This window comes from Sinohyriopsis cumingii, chromosome 13, assembly GCF_028554795.1.
Source record: "Sinohyriopsis cumingii isolate HCF-2022 chromosome 13, ASM2855479v2, whole genome shotgun sequence".
NCBI lineage: Eukaryota > Metazoa > Mollusca > Bivalvia > Unionida > Unionidae > Sinohyriopsis > Sinohyriopsis cumingii.
In genome coordinates, this window is record NC_142973.1 from 44,602,752 (window position 1) to 44,610,153 (window position 7,402).

A 7,402-nucleotide genomic window follows, 5' to 3' on the forward strand; every position below is an offset into this window, starting at 1 on the left:
TATAAATTTCCATAGATTTAGAAAACTGACAGATAAGAGACACACAGATAAGCAAATAGATTCAGTTAATTTCTGAAAGGAAGCAATTGAGTCCTGACGTGTAATGCACCCGTGTATCATAATATACCATATTCTGTTCATTAGATATAACTTACAATCGTTACCGCTATACGATTGCTTACGTTGTAGTCTGATGTGTACTTTTAATTTTATTTTCATGTGCCACAACTCTGTAGTCTTAACCTAAGTAATAGAAAGAGCGAAAAGCAACAAGTTTTGCAAAATTCAACAACAAATTTATTTCCCTTGAATACAAAAGCAACAAGTTTTGTAAAATTCAACAACAAATTTATTTCCCTTGAATACAAAAGCAACAAGTTTTGTAAAATTCAACAACAAATTTATTTCCCTTGAATACAAAGTGAAAATTTAAAAAGAACATACAGTAATGTGGAGTAAATCCCAAAAAGTCCGACTCCTAAAATATTTATCACAAGTCCAAATGTATAAAGTTCATACTGAATTCCAGTGGTATTCCAAATAAGTTCCAATACTGAATGTGTTGAAGTGCCTGCAGTCTCGAATATGCTTAGGTGCCAGTGGCCTCTTTTGTGGCGATGTGCTGAAAGTCTTTTGAAATATTATAATATTATAATCCAAAAATGTTCTTGTCTGAATTCACTATGGTTCCAAATTAATGTTTCTGTCTAACAATATTATTGATGAGGATTTGTACATCCAGTGAATAATAATTTGAAAACGTAATTCCACCTAAATGAAAAACTGAACACAACAATCTATAAGACTTGATTCTTCTTCAAGATGGTAAGGCAAGAATTAATGATTTCTCAAGTAAACAACATCATAAAAAAAGATAAGACACAAAAATATAACCAGGATGAGAGTCCAAAGTTTATTTCTAGAACATTAACTTGTCAACAAGATAAGGTCTATTATTAAAACTATAATAAAGAACATGCCAAACATCAGGTACAACAGGCTCTTCCATGGGAGAATTCCAATGTCATAGACTCAGATTAAGACATGTACCTCCAAACATAATAATCTGAATATTTTACCCACACTCTTAGAAGACTATTAACTATGTTTTATGTTGTTTCCAAATCATTGTCCCTAGTCAGTTACACAGTGAACTGGAGCTTGAACTAAGGTCAAGTACAAAATACAAATGTATATAACATAATCATTAAGAAAAGCCAACAAATAATACAAATTAAATATGCATTACACATATGTTAAGATGGGTAAGGAGACGAAAATCACCTGAATAATAGGTTCTAATAGAGGGAAACAATATCCATTTAACATGGAAAGAAGATTTTGATTGGCAACGTGCCTCGAAAGTTTTTATTTTATGAGGATTTAGGTAGGATAAGAAATCTTAAGAAATTACGAAAAGCAATACCATCGTACGTGCTTTGCGTCAGGCGGGTTAACGTTTGTTAATAGTCAAGGATATATAAGACCATCATGAGTGTATCTCAAAACAAAAGCAACACTGCCGTTTAATTTTAAGACGGCGTTTGTCTCGAGGCCTTCTAGCGTCGGATGAATTACATAGCTTCTGGCGGTAACTCGAGGCCTTCCACCGACGCAAGAATCATATAGATTCTGACGGTGTCTCGAAGACTTCCACATGAATTACACACATACCGGCGTCAAACACATTACCGAATTAAAATATTCCGTATTTATTGAGGTCAAAAAAATTTATAACTGTGAATGACACATGCAAACTCCAGACGTGAGGAAGACTGGGTGCAGAGAAGCTGCGTGAAATCCTTTGCCCTGGCATAGATGTAAAATATCTGCTTTACGCTCTTACGAAAACATTTACTCTACACATACATACTACATATTGTTTTAACAAAGTAAGAGAAAACTCTGTACTGACACTTGCTGAAGATGACAAAATGTACAACAACAAAAAACAAGATTTAGGGGAAAAAAAAGTAATTGTGCCTAGCTTTATATTCTCTCTCCGATGAATGAATGATACCATTGTTAACAGGTACCAGTTGGATCGGATTGCGAACGGGCTTTTATCCAATTAAATAACCCTTACGTGTCGCCAGTGTCATCACCTCTAAAGGAATTTCATTCTGATGGATAATGTTAAAGAATGTGGTTGCCCCACTCTCAACCAAATTGTCTTGTCACAATCAAGAATAAACAACTGTCGCCACTTTGACACTACATGGACTTTAAACAACCAGAACGTTTGTTTGAGGTGTAAGAAGAAAAGGTGAGTCTTTTGTTTGTTTGGTCAAAAAATCAAACTTGAATGTGGAATATTCTTGATCAGAAGACACTAATTTTTGGAGTCAAATTGTTTTCTCAAAGTTGTTTTGTAATAGTTCAATAATAAAGACTGTTTTTGTGTATACTAAAAATAGATGGTTACGATTTCGCGTTTTTGTTTTCTTCAATGTTTGGAGCTTGATGTTTATTGGGACGCCGTTAGAATACGGTCTCATGAGGAAACGCAAGTATTATCTGGTCGCTATAGAATGGGAGAAGTTTAAATTGTCTCAGCGCAGATCTCTGTCAGAAACATTAAAATAAACGAAAGTGTTGTTTCTTCCTACATACTGAGGACTCCATCGGTAGTTTCACAACAGCTAGTAGTCAAAGATTTAAAAGGTAAGTCACGTCACAAAGAACGGAAGATTCTTGAGAGTTACATTGTTTTTTCTTTGACAAACTGATGTATTTTCACCTGTTACAGGTAAAAACTTACATCTCCACAATGGTCAACACTTGATGTTCTTCATCTTGTACCCTTTGTTGCTTAAACCAATCCAGAATCGGGTGACCAGCCTGAGTGCGCCGGGGGTGTTATAGTACAGTGTCATACATCTGTTTATACGAAGGATATTTAAACAGTTCTGAGTAATAGTGTCCTGTATAACAAAGTTCTTTATTAGTGAACAGTACGTCATAGTATCTCTTCCAAGTACTCCCAATGCACTTCCACACACTTCCCCGGTCTGATTATCAAATTATTAACTGCCATTTGCAGTCACTGTTGGTATGTTGTTCATACACTGGTAAACTGTACCTCCAATTGAATAGCGGCTTTCAACTTTTCAACCTTCAGTCACCCTTACCAGAGAAATTATGATAACGGGATTCCGTCAAAATCACTTATAGCTTAATCGGTGCTGATGGGAGTAGGTCGCAAAGTTTTGATGCGGTGCTCGTTCAGGAAGTCTGTCATTACAGAGAATTTATGCGCCAGTGTTTATTCATGGAGTAGACGGATATTCTGCTGTGTTCCACAACAGCTGGCAACACAATGAAGGCATAACAATGTCCATCGACGCAAGTCGGTATTGAGAATATTTATTTATATCTTGATAGTCCTCAAACAATATATGGTCTTCTGCTCGTTTTCTCAGATCCAAACTTTATTGATTTCTCTCGAATCTATTTTAAAAAGTAAATCCACGTTTCATCACTGTGACAGTCTCATTCAAAAGTTCCTGGCCACTTTTCATGTTTGGTGAGTAACTCTTTGCCGATTTTAACCCGATGATTTTTCATCAATAGTCAACAACTGTGTGACCCATTTTGCATAAACCTTATTAGCTTCAGATGGGGTTTCAACATATTACAACGTGTGACGGTATTAATACCCGCGATAATAGAAGTTTCTTCCAGATATTGAAGATTATGTCTGTCAGATACTGAACAACAATATAACAATGCCAGATATTGTACATTACGTCTGTCAGATACTAAACAACAATATAACAATGTCAGATATTGAGCATTATGTCTGTCAGATACTAAACAACAATATAACAATGTCAGATATTGAACATTATGTCTGTCAGATACTAAACAACAATATAACAATGTTAGATATTGAACATTATGTCTGTCAGATACTAAAGAACAATATAAAAATGCCAGATATTGAACATTATGTCTGTCAGATACTAAATAACAATATAACAATGTCAGATATTGAAGATTATGTCTGTCAGATACTAAACAACAATATAACAATGTCAGATATTGAACAATATGTCTGTCAGATACTAAACAACAATATAACAATGTCAGATATTGAACATTATGTCTGTCAGATACTAAACAACAATATAACAATGTCAGATATTGAACAATACTATGTCATCGTCGATATTCAACAACAATGATATTGTCAGACATTGAACAACAGTATTATAATGTCAGGTACTGAACAACAATATGATAATGTCCGATATTAAACAATAAATTAATAATGTCCGATATTAAACAACGATATAACAATATCAGATATTAAGATGATTAAACACTAGAGCAAGCGACATATCATAATCCAATTTACTTTCTCGCAAGAATTCCAGGGTTTCTCATATATTGTTGCTCGATATTATGTATGTACTTCCTTCGGCAAAAGTTAACTTCAAACGATCGCAAGATTACAAATTGCTCCAAAGAGAGAGAGAGAGAGAGAAAGAGACACAGACAGACAGACAGACAGGGGGTCTATTCTATATATACCAAAATCAGGAAACCTACATTAATAACTGACACATATGTTTACTTCATGTCAAGACTGCACCATTAGATTTATATGTACATTTTTGGCCTTACACGTGGTTCTGAATGCTCGATCGGAACCATTTAACTTCTTTGCTCAAATTCAAATTAATCTCGTTTCAAAAATCCGACGCGTCTTTCAAATAATAATCACTCCCATCCACATATATTCGATCGCATTTATTACAACAGTGTACATTTCCTGCTTGTATAAGTTAATGAATTGTATGCATATATTTAGATATTTGCCTACATTTATAACACTAGAGATTAAATTTCTACCAACTTTCGCCAGGTATTCTCGACGGCCACTGTGGTTCGAGAAGTTCCTGAATTTAATTTGACTGGTCTTACGTTTACAGACATATATATTGCTTTTAAGTATATAAATGCCCAGCAAAGTAATCCGATTACCGTACTTGAAGTTTTGATGAGACTGTGCTATTGCCTATTTTTGGTGATTTAATTTAACCTTCTTTATCTGAATCTCATTTTTGTGACTTGTCGACTTATCTGCCCCCCCCCCCCCCACCTCCCCCCGACAGGTTTGGTACAACTGAACCTCTTTCCTTTGAACGCTTTATGATGTTGGTCCTAGAAAGTTTGAATAATTTAGATTTTTAAAAATAATATATCCAGGTGATAAAAGTTAAGAGAAACTAATGAACTTCTCTTTAAAAGAAATGTAGCTTACATGAATCCTGAGGAAACAAGTTTTCAAAAGCAGCAGTCTCAAGCTGGGCAAATAAGTAAGCTAGATTTGTTGACTGATTGACTCCTTTATCGACTTATCACCAATAAAAGGAGCTTCCTAATTCAAAATAATAAATTATGCTGTGCAACGGCGTCGAGTCCGGTAGTAACCATTCGAAACATCTTAATCCCGTTCCAATGGAAGATAATGTTTTGATTTAGAATGTAACAGAAACAAGTTTCAATTTGGTGGAATTATATAACAGGATTACATAATGACGACAAAAGACAGTTACAGCTTTAGTGGTTTCTCCTAGCCACGCTAAATGGGGCAACCAATATATATATATATATATATATATATATATATATATATATATATATATATATATATATATATATATATATATATATATATATATATATATATATATATATATATGGGTCTGTGCAGTTTGCAGTTGGGCTCATGAGTATTGACAACACAAAGCAAACTGCCTGTTCTGCTCTGCTATTGTTTTAGTAAGGGTTAGAGATAAGTGATTTCAATTAATTTCACATTTATGCCTTATCCAAAAACATGAGCTGGTCCAGGCTAGCCCTGGTAAGATAAACAACAGAACCCTGCCTGTTGACAATATCTGGTATCAAATATCCAGAATGATGTGATTAATGTTCTAGTCAACTGGAATTAGTAACAGGGAATCATATAATCCTATATGCACTAAGAGTGAGTTATGCTATAAATCTCTCTCTCTCTCTCTCTCTCTCTCTCTCTCTCTCTCTCTCTCTCTCTATATATATATATATATATATATATATATATATATATATATATATATATATATATATATATATATATATATATATATATATGATGAGAAATTAAGCTAGAAATGTACTATTTGTGCTGATCTTTTCACACTGAACTCGTGCACTCCATGATTTTGTCAGTACTAGTTTATATTTAGATGTATTGATTACTTATTCACCATTTGATGTTTCCTATTATCTATTCATGAAAAATGAACTCATTTTATTGTCTTTTTATAAATCAGATAGAACAAAATCAGTCTATTATATACCTCACCAGAAAGCAACCATTCTATGTATCCCCTTCCCTATTTGTTGTTGGTAAATTTAAATTTCTCATCACATGATTTACTGAGGGTCTCACAGAATAATGTTTCTTGTCCCTATGTTCAAGCTGTTAATAAAATTAATTGTATACAGTTAAGAAACCAAGAAAATTTGCTTTCAGATGTGAGCATGATTGTTTGGTTGTTCCATTAAAAAAATCCAGTATATACAGTGTGCGATGGGATCACGAAAAGCAATGATATGAAATTGTTATGTGAACATTCATACTACTTGTAGATAGATATTACTTTTCTCTATCCATACTTAAATGCCAGTGCCATACAAAGATGGAAAACACTGATTTTCCTGATTAGCTGTGTCCACTGAATAGTAATGTACTTAAGGAAAGTGTTTAGTATATTCTATTGAAGTCTCATTTCAATTTCAAAGGAGAAGGGGCATCACATTACTGACATGAAGTGAAGGTCTATTGGTATTTGTTTGCTGATAGAGACACATAGGAAACAATACCTGCAACAATAGACAATGCTTTTGCCATTTCTGGATGGTCATCTCCAGTCCCTGCAATTGCTGCCAAGGCAAATTTGCATTTATTCTTGCACTTTTTGCATCATGCCCTCTCTCACAACTAAGGCCATCTGCATGCAGTGGAATGGTGAAAGGAGCTCCATTTGGTTTGAGTGACACATACTTCTGGTATTCTTCCATGATGTCTGTCATATCTGCAACCTTACTTTCATCTTTTTCAATGACACCAATGGGGACCTGTGCAAACTGGAAATATAAAATCAAAATGGATAAAATCTGTTATGTACATTGAAAAGAAACTTGTGAAAAGGGTTTATCTACTTTTGCTTGAGTTATTTTCCCCTGCAGCAAGATATGAAGAAGATGTATGTACATTTCATGTTTACCCACCTCACTAATAATTCCTTACAAATATATTTTGCAAATTGAATAGTTTGACAGTGGCACATTTTGTCTACATATTCAACTACCCACTGACAAAAACTTTTTACATTTTGTCTACATA